Source organism: Dama dama, chromosome 32 (genome assembly GCF_033118175.1).
Source record: "Dama dama isolate Ldn47 chromosome 32, ASM3311817v1, whole genome shotgun sequence".
NCBI classification, from domain to species: Eukaryota; Metazoa; Chordata; class Mammalia; order Artiodactyla; family Cervidae; genus Dama; species Dama dama.
In genome coordinates, this window is record NC_083712.1 from 14,955,920 (window position 1) to 14,972,238 (window position 16,319).

Below are 16,319 nucleotides of genomic sequence, written 5' to 3' on the forward strand. Positions count from 1 at the left end.
AGACCACAGCTCAGATCCCAGTGAGTGGATCTGACATATGCTTAAAATTCAGGAATGCAAGGGCTTAGCCATATTTAGGAAGATGAACATAGACACAGAAGATTGGACAGCTGTTGTTACTTCATTAAGGAAGAGTCGATTCCTTATCCAAATATTTTAGAAATATTTGTTGAATAAGTTAACAAATGAACAACATTGAAGACATGATTAAATATGTTCTGAAAGAAATGAATAGAAATAATAACTAAAATGTAGTTTATGTACATAGTAAACCATTTGGACTCCACTTATTCAACAACCACAAAAAAATTATTGAATTCAGGCTGAGTCACATATTCCACCACAGGCTGAGAGGATACAGGGAAATTTCTTGGACTTAAAAGGCTAAAGTATAAAGGAGAGACATGGGGACTTTTAAGGACAATAAAAAAATAAATATGTTAGACATGATTAAAAGTTTAAGCTTTAAAAATGTAAATGACATGATAGTATATTTTAAAACTTATATAATTATCAAACATATACTTTATTTTTTTAAATGGTCATCCATTAAAATGTTGCAGTTTTATCAAGGTGTATACCTTTTAAAAAATGAAGAAAAAAATGGAGAAGCCTATAGGAAAGTAATCAAAGTTTCAACCTGAAATAAAAACAGACACTAAATATCAGTCTTTTTGACCATACAAAGAAAGTTATTTTCATGACTGTATATGAAAAGATTGTAACATGCTTTTAAAAACTGTACCTTTTTAAAGTTTAAATTAATATAAAGCTTACATTTGACAGTATATTAAAAATAAAATTTGAACATGTTAATTATTTTTACTATAAAAAGTGTACATCCCAAAGTTTATCCTTTAAAATGAAAACAGAAGTTTTTATTATAAGTATAATATCACATTTAATCAAAAACATTACATTGTCTGCTTCAGTTCAGTTCAGTCGCTCAGTCGTGTCCGACTCTTTGTGACCCCATGAATCACAGCACGCCCCCATCACCAACTCCCGGAGTTTACTCAAACTCATGTCCATCGAGTCAGTGATGCCATCCAGCCATCTCATCCTCTGTTGTCGCCTTCTCTTCCTGCCCACAATCCCTCCCAGCAGCAGGGTCTTTACCAATGAGTCAACTCTTCACATGAGGTGGCCAAAGTATTGGGAGTTTCAGCTTTAGCATCAGTCGTTGCAATGAACACCCAGGACTGATCTCCTTTAGGATGGATTGGTTGGATCTCCTTGCAGTCCAAGGGACTCTCAAGAGTCTTCTCCAACACCACAGTTCAAAAGCATCAGCTTTTTGGCGCTCAGCTTTCTTCACAGTCCGATCTCCTATCCACACATGACCACTGGAAAAACCATAGCCTTGACCAGATGGACCTTTGTTGGCAAAGTAATGTCTCTGCTTTTTAATATGCTATCCAGTTTGGTCATAGCTTTCCTTCCAAGTAGTAAGTGTCTTTAAATTTCATGGCTGCAATCACCATCTGCAGTGATTTTGGAGCCCCAAAAAATAAAGTCTGACACTGCTTCCACTGTTTCCCCATCTATTTCCCATGAAGTGATGGGACCAGATGCCATGATATTTAGTTTTCTGAATGTTGAGCTTTAAGCCAACTTTTTCACTCTCCTCTTTCACTTTCAAGAGGCTTTTTAGTTCCTCTTCACTTTCTGCCGTAAGGGTGGTGTCGTCTGCATATCTGAGGTTATTGATATTTCCCCCGGCAATCTTGATTCCAGCTTGTACTTCTTCCAGCTCAGCATTTCTCATGATGTACTCTGCATATAAGTTAAATAAGCAGGGTGACAATATACAGCCTTGACGTACTCCTTTTTCTATTTGGAACCAGTCTGTTGTTCCATGTCCAGTTCTAACTGTTGCTTCCTGACCTGTATATAGGTTTCTCAAGAGACAGGTCAGGTGGTCTGGTATTCCCATCTCTTTCAGAATTTTCCACAGTTTATTGTGATCCACAGTCAAAGGCTTTGGCATAGTCAATAAAGCAGAAATAGATGGTTTTCTGGAACGCTCTTGTTTTTTCAATAGTCCAGCGGATGTTGGCAATTTGATCTCTGGTTCCTCTGCCTTTCCGAAAACTAGCTTGAACATGTGGAAGTTCACTGTTCACGTATTGCTGAAGCCTGGCTTGGAGAATTTTGAACATTACTTTACTAGCGTGTGAGATAAGTGCAATTGTGTGGTAGTTTGAGCCTTCTTTGGGATTGCCTTTCTTCGGGATTGGAATGAAAACTGACCTTTTCCAGTCCTGTGGCCACTGCTGAGTTTTCCAAATTTTCTGGCATATTGATTGCAGCACTTTCACAGAATCATCTTTCAGGATTTGAAATAGCTCTACTGGAATTCCATCACCTCCACTAGCTTTGTTTGTAGTGATGCTTTCTAAGGCCCACCTGACTTCACATTCCAGGATGTCTGGCTCTAGGTGAGTAATCACACCATTGTGATTATCTGGGTCGTGAAGATCTTTTTTGTACAGTTCTTCTGTGTATTCTTGCCACCTCTTCTTTTCTTCTGCTTCTGTTAGGTCCATACCATTTCTGTCCTTTATTGTGCCCATCTTTGCATGAAATGTTCCCTTGGTATCTCTAATTTTGTTGAAGAGATCTCTAGCCTTTGCCATTCTTTTTTTTCCTTCTATTTCTTTGCACTGATCGTTGAGGAAGGCTTTCTTATCTCTTCTTGCTATTCTTTGGAACTCTGCATTCAAATAGGAATATCTTTCCTTTTCTCCTTTGCTTTTCACGTCTCTTCTTTTCACAGCTATTTGTAAGCCCCCTCAGACAACCATTTTGCCTTTTTGCATTTCTTTTCCATGGGGATGGTCTGATCCCTGTCTCCTGTACAATGTCACCAACCTCCGTCCATAGTTCTTCAGGCACTCTGTCTATCAGATCCAGTCCCTTAAATCTATTTCTCCCTTCCACTGTATAATCGTAATGGATTTGATTTAGGTCATACCTGAATGGTCTAGTGGTTTTCCCTACTTTCATCAATTTCAGTCTGAATTTGGCAATAAGGAGTTCATGATCTGAGCCACAGTCAGCTCCCGGTCTTGTTTTTGCTGACTGTATAGAGCTTCTCCATCTTTGGCTGCAAAGAATATAATCAGTCTGATTTCGGTGTTGACCATCTGGTAATGTCCATGTGTAGAGTCTTCTCTTTTGTTGTTGGAGGTGGATGTTTGCTATGACCAGTCCGCTTAGATGTAATAAATTTATGCTCTGTGTATAATATTTATTTTAAAACTGGAGTTACTAGTTTTATTATTTGACTGCTTCATCACCATAGTTCTAAGCTTTGTTTGAAAAAAATATATGTATAATGTTAAGAACTTCTGATTTTTATTTCCTGTTTTTCTATCTGTGGAAAGGGAAATGAGAGTAGATATTTTGATATGGGTGAAAAAGGTAAGAAGCGTTTAAGATAACTGGGATAGAGATCTCTATGCTGTTCAAGATGTAATGGAAAAAGTGGTAACAATGTATTTAAATTTCTTTAAACTGTCATTTTCTACAGGCTTCCTGGAATATGACCAAGTCAGGAATCTACAATATATTCTTAACTAAAGTCAGTCACAAATTTTTTTGGAACTTGGAATTCTTTCAATACAATTGTTTTCAATTTGTGCAAGATAATATACATAGAAAGGGGTGAAAAGGAGAGAAGTGAGAGAAAATTAAAACAAATTGTATGCCAAGCTGGAAAATTTTTGAATACCTAAAATATTTAGATTCTCTTTATATTTTCCTTCAAACTAATGTATTTGATGAAAATCCTTATCTTATCCTTCCTTTCCCTCAACTGCAAGAAAAAACAATGGCAAAAATACTAATATGCCTGATTCACATGCTTTATGACTGAAAAAGAGTTTGCACTGATGTGGTGCAGGATTCAGGCTCATTGAAAATACCTCACATTTACCATAAACTGTGTCCTTCTTGAAAGAAATGAAAGTGAGAATTCCAGTCATTCTACTTTATAAATTAAAGGTTTCAAAAGTTTTTGTTTGTATTCTTAAATTAATTGTTAGTAAAATACAAATTTTGTCTATATATGTGTAAGGGCTTCCCTGTTGGCTCAGTGGTGAAAAATCCACCTGCCAGTTCAGGAAATGTGGGTTCTGTCCCTTCTGTGGAGGAGAAATGGCAATCCATTCCAGTAATCTTGCCTGGGAAATCCCATGGACAGAGGAGCCTGGTGGGTACAGTCCATGGGGTCCTAAAAGAGTCAGACATGACTTAGAGACTAAACAACAACAACAAACATGTGTAAACAAAATTTGATATTTATGTAAAATATATGTACCACTGTCATTGTAAAATGCCCATTCTAGGCTAAATTAAAAATATCAGGCTTCCTGGAATTATATCAGTGGGTCATAACTGAACACATGTGGAATGTTTGTCTAGGCCACTTGTTAATTAACGATGTGTAAGTGGGTGAACGTCCCCTGTAACCTTGTGACATGTGTGCTCCAAGTAGTTTGAAGTTATCCTTTCTCTTTCTTATACATGCACGTCTTTTCAGTCAAGTATTCGATTGTCTAAGTATTGGATAGCTGGTTTGGTCCTTTATTTGGGGCTTCCCTGGTAGCTCAGTTGGTAAAGAATCCACCTGCAATGCAGGAGACCTCAGTTCAATTCCTGGGTAGTGAGGATCCCCTGGAGAAGGGATAGGCTACCCACTCCAGTATTCTTGGGCTTCCCTGTGGCTCAGCTGGTAAAGAATCTGCCTACAATGCCGGAGACCTGGGTTCAATCCCTCGGTTGGGACAATCCCCTGGAGAAGGGAAAGGCTACCTGCTCCAGTATTCTGGCCTGGAGAATTCCATGGATTGTACAGTCCATGGGGTTGCAAAGAGTTGGACACAACTGAGCGACTTTCACTTTCCCTTTCACTTTGGTCCTTTACTCTGTACCAGAAGGTTGGTGTGAGGCTCTTTTGTAGATATTCTTAAAAATTAGGGACTTAACTATTGCTTATTAAAGAAAAGCTTCCTGTATGCTTAATTACATGTACTACATCAAATTAAATTAGAGTAACTTAAAGTAAAAGAAACATATCATAACATACTTTTTCATTTTTTCTTTTAAGGATACCATGTTTTAGGAAAAAGTACAAAATGAAGAGTAATCTCTCTGGAATATGAAGAACAAGATGGGAAGGGCTGCAGATACTAAGGTAAGTCAATTAGTTTTCCCATCTAAGCCTCTATTTCAGTTCTGCCTTTTCAAGGCAAAGTGCTGTGTGCCTTTCTTCCTTTTGATTATTAAATTGTGACCCTTGAAATCTGTTTGGTCTGTGATACAGGTCATGAGAAGAATGTAGTAATACTAGGTTTTGTGGTTGTTTTACCTTTTTTTGAAGTAATTAATCTTAATGGTTGTTGCGGGAGAGGAAATCCAGGGTCAAAAGATTCTCAGACTCTAGTCCTAAATTTCAGTAGCTTGAAATTTAGGCTTCTGGCTAGTCAGCCGACCTCTCTGGACTCCAGTCGTCCACCTGAGAATTGCCAGGGCAAATGCACAACATCATGGGAGACCAAGAAATACTCAGGACTTTCCATGAGATTTGAGAAGGAAGCTGAGTAAAATCAGGTTATAAACGAGACAGAAAGGGGTAAGACATAAAAGGTTAAATGGAAAGTGCTGATGTGACTAATCAGAATTAACATTATCTTCTGAGTTCATTTTTAGAAAATGAGCTCATAGTTTAGAAAATATTCTAAAATAACCCATATTTTAGAATTTTTTTTACAAATTTTACTCTTAGCAATTTTATTGCTGTCAACATTGAAAAAAAAAAGAAAAATATGAGAATATAAAGTATATCAGAAAGCATACTTGCAATCTGGAGACTTTCCTACCTTCTAATGCTGTAGCAAGTGAAAGATTCAAGTGTTTATTTATTCACTGATTTGTTCAAGAACTTATGGCAGCTTTATTGCTACATGTCAGGTGTGATCAGGGCTGGCCACTAAATCTTTTTTCTTCTTCATTCATAAGCTAAGAATTATAACTTAAGCAACCTCATCAATGTGCTGTTTAAGCAACACTCGGTAATGTGTACATGGGAACAAAGTAAAAATACTCAAAAATGGAAGATATTTTTATTAAAATTAATGTTTGTTAGAAGAGATGAGAGGGTTTAAATAATTGTAGATCAAGCACTCTGGGCATTCTAAAGAAGTTATTTTGTCCAAATGGCATCTGGATGCCTCTCTCCTCTTCTCCTCCTACTATCTTCTCTCCCTTCCTCTCTTGTGACCTCAGGAGGTAGCTTGACTGAAGAGGAGTTGGAGTTTTGCTTTCACATAGACCCTGGTTTCTCAGGCCTACCCCGTAGACATCCTCCAGCAAACTCCCTGATCTCCCCAGGAAGGGCCTGACATCTTACTGCAGGATGCGTCAGATGTGTGATGTGTAATCAGCCATTCATTCATATTTATTCATCATCCAGAGGCCTGTTTTAATACAGTGTAAGATTAACTTAATGATGTTTTGTGATTTAGGAAAGAAATTGTTTGGAAAACTCAAAGAGAATTCCCTAAGATTAAAAGTAACTCAGTTGACTCTATTAAAACATAAAGAATAAATTTAAGAAAGTAATAAGGATTATTCAAAATGTATGTCATGTTTAGTGACCCCCCAGAAGTTAGTATTATAAGTTATGGGAAAAAATACTATGTTGGCTGTGAGTTTGTTATAAATGGCTTTTAATATGTTGAGATATGTTCCCTCTACACCCACTTCGGTGAGAGTTATCACGAATAGATGTTGAATTTCATCAAATGCTTTTCCCACACCTGTTGAGATATTCACGTGGTTTTTGTCTTTCTTTTTGTCAATGTGACATACTGCATTGATTGATCTGTATTTACTGAACCATACTTGTGGCCCAGGAGTGAATCTAACTGCATCATGGTGTGTGATCCTTTTTATGTGTTGTGGGATTCTGTTTGCTCATGTTTTGTTTAGGATTCATGGTGATGAAAATAATTAAATGTTATTTTGTTAATACTATAAAAAACATTAAAAGGGGTCTAGAAGATCTGCTTTCTAACGTCCTTCTGAGGCTTTTAGCATGGGTTTTGTGGAGCTAAGTGAAATCACTGAGGCTTGCACATGATAGTTAAGTAGATCTAAGAACTTCATGCTATGTTCAAGCTAGTCTGTCCTGGCATCTCTTTGCCAGAATTTGGCAGGGCTTTATTTTAATACCTGATAGAAGAACAGAAAGTATTTTCTTCAGTGCCTCTTCCATTTTCCTTCAATACTATAAGTGGCATAAATGCTATTTCAATTATTAATTCATTATCAGTAATGATAGTAATATTTAATGTCACATTTTGAGCTCTTAAAATGTTCTCAGTGATCATTTTGATTTTCATTTGTAAAATTATCTCTAAGTATGTAGGTGCCTCTTTGTCAAAATAAGGGAAAGAAGCATCCTACTATCATAGGTATTAGAGTTTATGGTTATTTTTCTGTTTGTAATTATTTCATGGTGACTATGGTGTATGTACACTGTATTAGAGAGGGAGTGGATAAAATCGCAGTGATTTATGAGTATTTTTAATTATAATAAAAGTAAACTTTTGAAAATTCAATGTTGACACTGTAAAATTTTTAAAGATTCTTTTAACCTTAAAACTCAGGGAAATAATAAAATGAATTTGTCAGAACTTACATTTGGAGCTGCATCTGGAGCCTACTGACCTGAACCCTTCAGTTCAGTATTTAAAAATTTAAAATTACTCCTATTATATCTTCCCCTCAGTAAATTTGCATGCCCATCCAAATGCATTCCATCATTTAAGTGATTCTCATTTCTAAAAAAGAAAGGGAATAAGTTCATTTTCTTCATCCCACCCTGCCCACCCCCAGTTTAAATATATATATATATATATATATATATATATATATGTATTAGTCAAAGAATACTTACAGTATAATATAAATATTTTCCGATAATCTGGTCCTCTCCCACCTGGGTACGTTGTAGGACTGTAATTTGCTGCCCTGTGTGATTGGATATGGTCAAGTGTTTTTGTGAGCAGCTGTTCTGTTTTTCTCTTAAGATGGTAGGGCAGGTGTGTTGACGAGAGGGGAAACAGAAGAGGCAGGAAAGCAAGGTTTCCTGTACTCACAGGTCCTGGAGGGACCATCAGTGCTCACCATGGGGGTGAGGGGGCGCCTGGAGGGAGCTCTAGGAGAGAATGCCAGACATCAGGGGGAGCTGAGGAGGCAGGGAGAGGAAGGAGGGAGGAAGGAGGGCCCTTGGGTTTACTGGGGCGCAGGCTGGAGCATCCTAGCCAAAGGTATGCACGGATTTCACGGGTGTGTACAATTTCACTAGGTTAAGTTTTGACAAAAAAGGGTTCTTGTGAACATTGCTGCTCCGGGTCATCTGGGCGGGGTGCCCACAGCCTGCTTGTGGGGATGTTGAGGCAGCAGGATGCTATGAAGCTTTAAAATTTACAATACACAACATGTGGTGCATTTTCATTTCCCAAACTGGTGACAGAAAATACATATAGCAGGTTTCAGCTAACCTGTAATCTGAACGTTCCACTAGGTATAGGGGTAATTTACTCAAGTAATAGCTTAAGTAAAATGAGTTTTATTTTCAGTGAGTTATTTTTTTTTTAACATCCACAGGTTATATTTAGACCTTTTTTCAAATATGTTTATTGTTATTTAGTATCTTGTCTTTCATTACGATCCTGTGTATATTTTTAAATCTTTTTTGAACACTTTGAGACTGTTGTGTTATCTCAGATCCAGAGGCTTCTAATCCATGAGCTGGTTAAGTTTACTGACTCTAGTGCACGTCTGCTGGTGTGACCTTGGCCAAGTTATGTATCATTAACTAGGATAATAGTCAAGGGGTTGTTGTGAAGTTTAGAACGGCTTTTGCAGTAAGGACCTGAAAGAACCTAGTGAAGAGTGTACGGTTTTCATTAAGTTTTCAGCTTCCTAGGACTTGACTTCTTTTGCCTGATTGTTCAGGATTTCTGGACATTTTTCTTCCTTTTGCAAAAGTCATTCATTAAACTTTAATACTTTATCAAGAATCTTTAGGTGGTTGTAGTTAAGGATTTCAGGGTAGCCATGCCTGGCATGTTATTGGCAATAGAATTCATTCAGCTGGACGTTTCTTGTAATTATCTGCCAGGTTCTCCTGAAGTGCTATATTGGGATAGAACTATATCAGTTCATACAGCAAGTGAAAATAATTTAAACTACATAATTGAGGCATCTTCTTTTGTATTCTCTAGAGTTATCCAAGTAGTTCTTTCAATTTAAAAGAATCCAATGTATTTAATGAAAATAATATCTACTTAGAATGTATATTTTTAATAGAAATGACCAAAGATTTTTATAGGGTAATTAAAAAAATCTATTTCCTTATTCTTGGTATGTTTTTTATTCATGTACTCAAAATCACACTAGTTTTTTTTTTTTTTTTTTTTTTGGTAAAATTCATTATTAAAGAAACTACTAATACTAAGGTCAAAAGACTTTAAATAATAAAATAACTTGACAGAGAATTTACAATACATATTTATCAAAACTCTTATAAAATTTGTCAGTAAGTTATTTTAAATTCTATGAGATTTTATTCCTCCCTTTCTCTTCCTTTCAAAAAGAAAAATAGTTAAGTTCATCCATTTCTGCCATGTAAGAACAATTGTGATTAATAGTTCTCATCAAATCTGGCCAACTCTAATAATATAAACCATGTATCTTATATACTAACACACTTACAGTGAAAGTTTCTGTTTTGAGATTTGAACTGTAGGAAAAAAAAATCATAAGTACACTAACTAGAGAATATAGTATGTATGATTAAAGACCAAAATTTAAAAAGAGGTTTAATTTTTCATATGGTATAACTTTACACTATTTGTATCACTTTCAGCATTTCACTGTGTATCCCAAAGGGCTTATGAATGATTCAACATCACCAGGAAATGATATCTAAACAAAAATGACAGAGAGCATTTTTTCTCAAGTGTAATACATGTCTATTCTTACAAGGATTATCATAAGTTGGCCTAAAATTCATCATGCATTTTTAGTTAATGGAATATTAAATATATTTAATTTTATGTGTATATAAATAAATATAGATGTACTACTGTATCTAGTTACACTTTAGGTTGTTTAAATCTGATGTTTACAAATCAAGTTTAAAAGTAAATACATACTCTTATTCAAAACTATGCAAGGATAAATTCTAATAATTAATCATTTAAGTCAGTCTCTAAAACTGATGTCCACATCATAATGAGGACAACTGAACACAAATTTCTGGTTTGAGTCCCAGGCATCAGTGATTTCTAAAGCTCTCAATGAATTCCCACATGCACCCAAAGTTCTGAAACATCACTATAGGTGAATTGATATTCATAGAAATAAACACTTTTTAATTTTAAGAATGCATTTAAGGTATTGCCTATGATTCTGCTGATTAAAATAACTGCTATCTTATCAACAAATTAGTTTATCTACTGGTGCCTTAATATATCCATTATATACTTAAGAAAATTGAGACTTAGAAGAATTGAGATGCTTTCCCCACAGTACACACCTAGTGAGCAATGAAGTAATTTAAAACCAAGTTTTTCTCCTTACTTTCTAAATTGATTCACCAAGGCAGCGTAGCTTAATTAGTCAGAGGTTAGGAATCTAAGATTTTTAATATTTTGTTCATATACACCCTTAAAATTTACCATATTCAGTTTCACTTTTTCTCAAAATGCATGTAAAATAATATTAAATTGTAAAATTTTTAATGAGGCATAAATCATTAAGAAATATACAAAGCTTATACCCTTTTGTTATAAGAGTAAAACTATCTTTATATTCAAGAAGTTCAAATATTTCTACCAAACAACCATGAGTTTTTTGAAATCTATTATAATGTCTTCACATATCCATAGTTTTCATATCTGAGAAACAAGCATAGCTTTAAACAGCTTCAGATATAATTTCTGACCTCTTAGACCAAAAGGTTTCATATTTTACTTATCCTTCACTTACTAGTTGGAAATCCCTAGAGTTTCTTTTTTATGAAATAGCTACAAAATATTTAGTTCAACTGCCATCAAAACATCAGCTGTTCAGTTCTTGTTACTCAACTAGAGGGCCCTTAAATTCTCTAAATACAGGATCATCTTCTAAGAAGGAAAGATCAAGCTCTTCCTGGAAGGTTTTCAATGGAGAATTAGCCATGATGATTTAGCATAACTAACACGATGATTCATATGCTAAATTGGATTTATAACTTTGTATCATTATAAAAGTTTTATTTAGATTACATAATCTCTTAGAAAAATATCAAAATATAATTCTGAAAAAAATGCTATTATCACATCTTCCAAATAATTAGGTTTTGGTTGTAAATAATGGTCAATTAGTTACTTCTGTTATTAAGAAAGACTTAAATTTGGAGGCCTAAATTTCTTTAGGTTATGCAGTAAATGAGTTGTAAATAATTTTTCTCTCATACATAACTTTTCACTCCATAGTTTAGTATGAGAGGAGAAGATGATAAACTAGAAGTATTTGAAACTGTTTAAGAAAGGGAACATTTTACAATAGTTTTTCAATTAGTATCTTTCTTAATTTCTTCAGAATATTTAAAATATCTTCATCTTTCCTCTAAGTTATAAAAGCTTGAAATATTAAATTAATTAGTTAGAAGTTAATAAATTCAATGCTATACATTATACTGAGTGAAGAATTGTGTCAAATTTTTAATTAGACAAATACATCATATAAGTGATGGAATATTCTGAATTATGAAGTCAGTGCTTGCTACTACAGTATCCTGGCTTGGGGGTCATGCTGATTGGTCTAAGAGAAGTTTTATCTACTTGCCAGTCATTGATTTAGGAACCCAGGCCTAAGCCAGTTGGTGCATAGAGTCACCTGGACATGTGAATTGGTTCAGATGCTTAGCCTGGAGAGAAGCATCTGTAAATGAATGGGTATGGTACCAAGTTTAGCCCCAATCCATGAATATAGATTTATGGAAATAAATTGTTTATTCTTAATAATGAGCCTCTATAAAAACAATTTCTTCTCTTTATAAAATTTTTTATGTGTTGAAATAAAGCATAGAAATTTTATAGCCATCTTCTAAAAGCCTGTGGGTGTTAATCAACATAGAAAGAATAGAGCCAGGAAAATCTCAGAGAAATTAAGTTAAAAATTAAGAAAAAATTGAGAGACTTGACTGAACCATGATTGATGGTTTCCAACCAGTGATTATTTCAATTATACCTCTCTGTTATTTGAGGCAATTTAAGTTGGATTTTTCTGTTATTTATGTCCAGAAGCATAATTTTTACATATTGTGTTTGTTAGCTTGACTTGGCATAAAACATGAATCAGAATGTCCTTCTTGAATAATTTGTGGATTGCTTACTTACACTGACTGTTGTTGGGGAGATTATACCTATTGGTTGACTTGATTATATTTCTTAATTAACTCTAATATTTTTTCCTTATGTTTAAACATACGATAATATTGCCAGTGTATTTAGATTACTTTATATCAATTTCCCTCAGGATATAAATGTGTCCTTTCATGCATTTGCTGTCCAGTAACTTAAATACTGAAAATACATGTTTAACCACTATTAACACATCAAGTGCTAGAGAATAAGAGAAGAAATGGAAATGAAAGAAAGAAAAATAATTGGTCAGTACATGCACACACACACATATATTCAGAGCACAATAAGAAAGACTCAACTATTGCAATCCTCATTTGAAATTAGTCATATGTTCCTAACTGAGGATTATAAACTTCCTTTACCATATTCCTGTTACTCTCAGCAAACATCTCTGGAGGTTAGGTTCTTTACCTGGTAGGGTAAAACAGACCTTCATTTCTCATAAGCCAGTGTGAGTTGTTATAGTATTTTACAGGCTTTTTAGTATTTTATGAAGTTATATGAATTGTTACAGCATTTTATGTTTTATAGTATTTTATTTTTTTTCTTGCAATATGAGGATAATATTAAGTTGAAACTTAAAAGATCTCCTACATTTCAGACATATTCCTCCAGGCTGCCATTGGATAGTAACAACCAATTTCTACTCTGCATTGTGTCTTAACAACAGTGTCACTTTCCCACTCAGGTTCCATTGCCCCTGCCAGTAGACTAACCTCCTTCTTTGCTGGGTGATCCAGTAGGTCTGGTCTCCACTAGGAGACAGAGTAGCCAGGTGGCAACCTCAGCTTCCACTTTGATAAGACTGTGTGTTGTGGCCATTAGTGGAGACATGTCTTCTTCTTATGGATTATATTTTTGAATTATGAAAATGTTGTATTTAAAGAAAAAGAAAATAAATGGAATCAATACTTTGATTTCTACTTTCTATTATTCAAAGAAAATAGCAGTAGCCATATGTCATATATGCATATATACACCTGTTATGCACCTTCTCATTAATATAATTATTTTAACATAACTGAAATTATAACTGTCTTAATTAAACAATCACATTTTTCTTAATGGTGATTTACTGCTTAGTCTTTCAAGTTAATATGCCATACTCTATGATGTTATTCTATATTCTTATATATTTAAGTTTTTATAATGAAACTTCTAGCCTCCAGAACTGTGAGATAATACATTTCTGTTTAAGCTACCCAGTTGATGGTATTTTTTTGTTTTGGCAGCCTGAGCAGACTAATAATCTATTAAAATCACTGAGTACACAGAGTATATATAAAGAGACAAAATAAACAGCCTAGTTTATTTTTTAAAAAGAACAGTTGTTCTTTTTAAAGAACAACAATATGGGAGGACTTGCCCTACCAGATATCAAGACATATTATAAAGCTAGGAATATAAAATCAGTAGTCATTTATATACTGTGAAAGAAAGGTCTCAATCTGTTAGAAAGAGAGTAACAGGGGTATAAAGAATTTTCCAATAACTATCTTTCTTGGTCACTCAGGATAAATCTGAAAATGGGTTAGAAAGACCAACAAAAACAACAGCAGACCTTTGAGTCAGCACCAGTTGAAACACTTTAGTTTCTGGTATTAACAGTCAGAAAAATGTTTTCAGCATTAGAGTTTACCTTCATCGCCCTGTGCTTCTTGCCTAAATTCCCTCTTACTGAGCTAAATCACTCTCTATTGACTCAGCATGTAAATCCTTTAAAGACTTTGGACTATTAAGTTCTCTCCAGAAGTGTTTAGCCGAGGACTGCACATTTTATTTCTTCCCTCTCACTATATAAATCAATCCCTTTAGATGCTTAATTGTATTTGCTGTTCTTTTTTGAATGCCTTCCATTTCGTCTGATTTCTTCAACATTGATAAAGAGAAAGCACTATCTCAAAGTGAATTCTAGTTCAAGTGTACTTTCTTGTTTGGAAACGTCCTATTGCCACCAAAGTGATTTTCAGCTTTTTTCTCCAAATTATCACAGTATTTCAGTCTCATCTATACTCTCCCTTCTGTCCTGTTCTGTTTGACTGCTTTCCAGCTGTCTCCTTTCCACTGAATATCTGTTTCTGATTATTTTTCTGCAGACACACTTCCTCACATTATTTCAAGTTGAATCTCATGTTTTCAATTTGTCACCATATTTCCAACTTCTCTAGGCTTTCCCCCCTCTCATTTCCCAGTTGAATTGTAAAATGAGACATGTTCTTTCATAGTGAATGAGGATGTATTTACTGCTTCAGTATGAAGAAGGATAATAGTTCAGTCATTCTTGCTTTTGTGGCTCAGATGATAAAGAACCCATCTGCAATGCGGGTGACCTGGGTTTGATACCTGGATTGGGAAGATTCCCCTGGAGGAGGGCATGGCAACCCACTCCAGTATTCTTGCCTGGAGAATCCTCATGGACAGAGGAGCCTGGAAGGCTATAGTCCTTGGTGTCGCAAAGAGTTGGACACGGCTGAGTGACTCAGCATGATCACTGACTTTTTAAAATTGAAGTACAGTTGGATTGCAATGTCTCAGCCGTACAGCAACCTGTTCAGCTATGTGAAGTGAAAGAGTTGGTCGCTCAGTTTTGTCCGACTCTGTGACCCCAGGGACTGTAGCCTGCCAGCCTCCTCTGTCCTTGGAATTCTCCAGGCAAGAGTACTGGATTGGGTAGCCATTCTCTTCTCCAGGGGATCTTCCCAACTTAGGGAGTGAACCTGGGTCTTCTGCATTGCAGGCATATTTTTAACCACCTGAGCCAGCAGTTATTACAAGATACTGAATATGTTTCCCTGTTTATGCATAGGTCCTTGTTTATCTCATTGACCCTTCAAGACTGATTAAATATACAGCTTCTTTCATATGAAAAATACCGCACACAAATATACAAAATACTGCATACAATTTTTGGAAGCCCTTGTGTATTAGTCTTCTATTCCAGCCATAATAAATGACCATAAATTTAGTGACTTAATACAAGTTTATTATTTTACCATGCTGAGGGTAATCGCCAGGCTAAAAACAAGGTGTGGGCAAAGCTGTATTCCTTTCTAAAGACCGTGCAAACAAATCTACTTTCTTACTCCTTACTCCTTCAGGTGTGGGTGGAATTCACTTCCATGAGATTGTAGGACTAAGTCTCTGTTTCCTTGCTGCCTGTTACCTTGGGATGCCTCCATCTTCTTTGGTCCTCTCCCTAATACTTGCTGGAAGCCCTCACTTGAATAATCTACAATAATCTCCACAATGCCTCATCTATACCCTTAATCACATCTGCAGAGTCCCTTTTGCAAAGAAGTATATCATATTAGCTTATGCCAGCACCTCCTTCAAAAGCCACAAGTCCTTTTTTTTTTTTTTTTTAATGGCCTACCATAGTTTGGCCTGAGGCAAACAGGGATGAAACACAGCCCCACTCATCAACAGAAAATTGGATTAAAGATTTACTGACCATGACTGGATCAGAGCAAGATCCAGTCCTTCCCTTTAGAAAGCTTCAACAAGCATCTCATCCTTGTCCACCAGAGGGCAGACAGAATGAAAACCACAATTAGAGAAAGCTAATCAACTGATCACATGGATCACAGCCTTGTCTAACTCAATGAAACCATGAGTCATGCCGTGTAAGGCCACCCAAGACAGAGGGGTCATGGTGGAGAGTTCTGACAAAATGTGGTCCACTGGAGAAGGGAATGGAAAACCATTTCAGTGTTCCTGTGTTGAGAAACCCATGAAAATATGAAAAAGGCAAAGAAGATATGACACTGAAAAATTGAACTCCCAGGTAGGTAGATGCCCAATATGCTATTGGAGAAGAGTGGAGAAATAGGT

At 35.5% G+C, this 16,319-nt stretch overlaps 1 protein-coding gene across 1 annotated transcript in view; it reads left to right on the top strand.

The window, feature by feature from the left end:
• Nucleotides 1-16,319, top strand: part of NEIL3 (nei like DNA glycosylase 3) — a 476,510-nt gene that overhangs the window by 135,436 nt on the left and 324,755 nt on the right. The window contains exon 3 of the mRNA XM_061134902.1: nt 5,114-5,200. The gene's annotated coding sequence lies outside the window, so the exon portion shown is untranslated. The remainder of the gene's footprint in view (nt 1-5,113; nt 5,201-16,319) is intronic.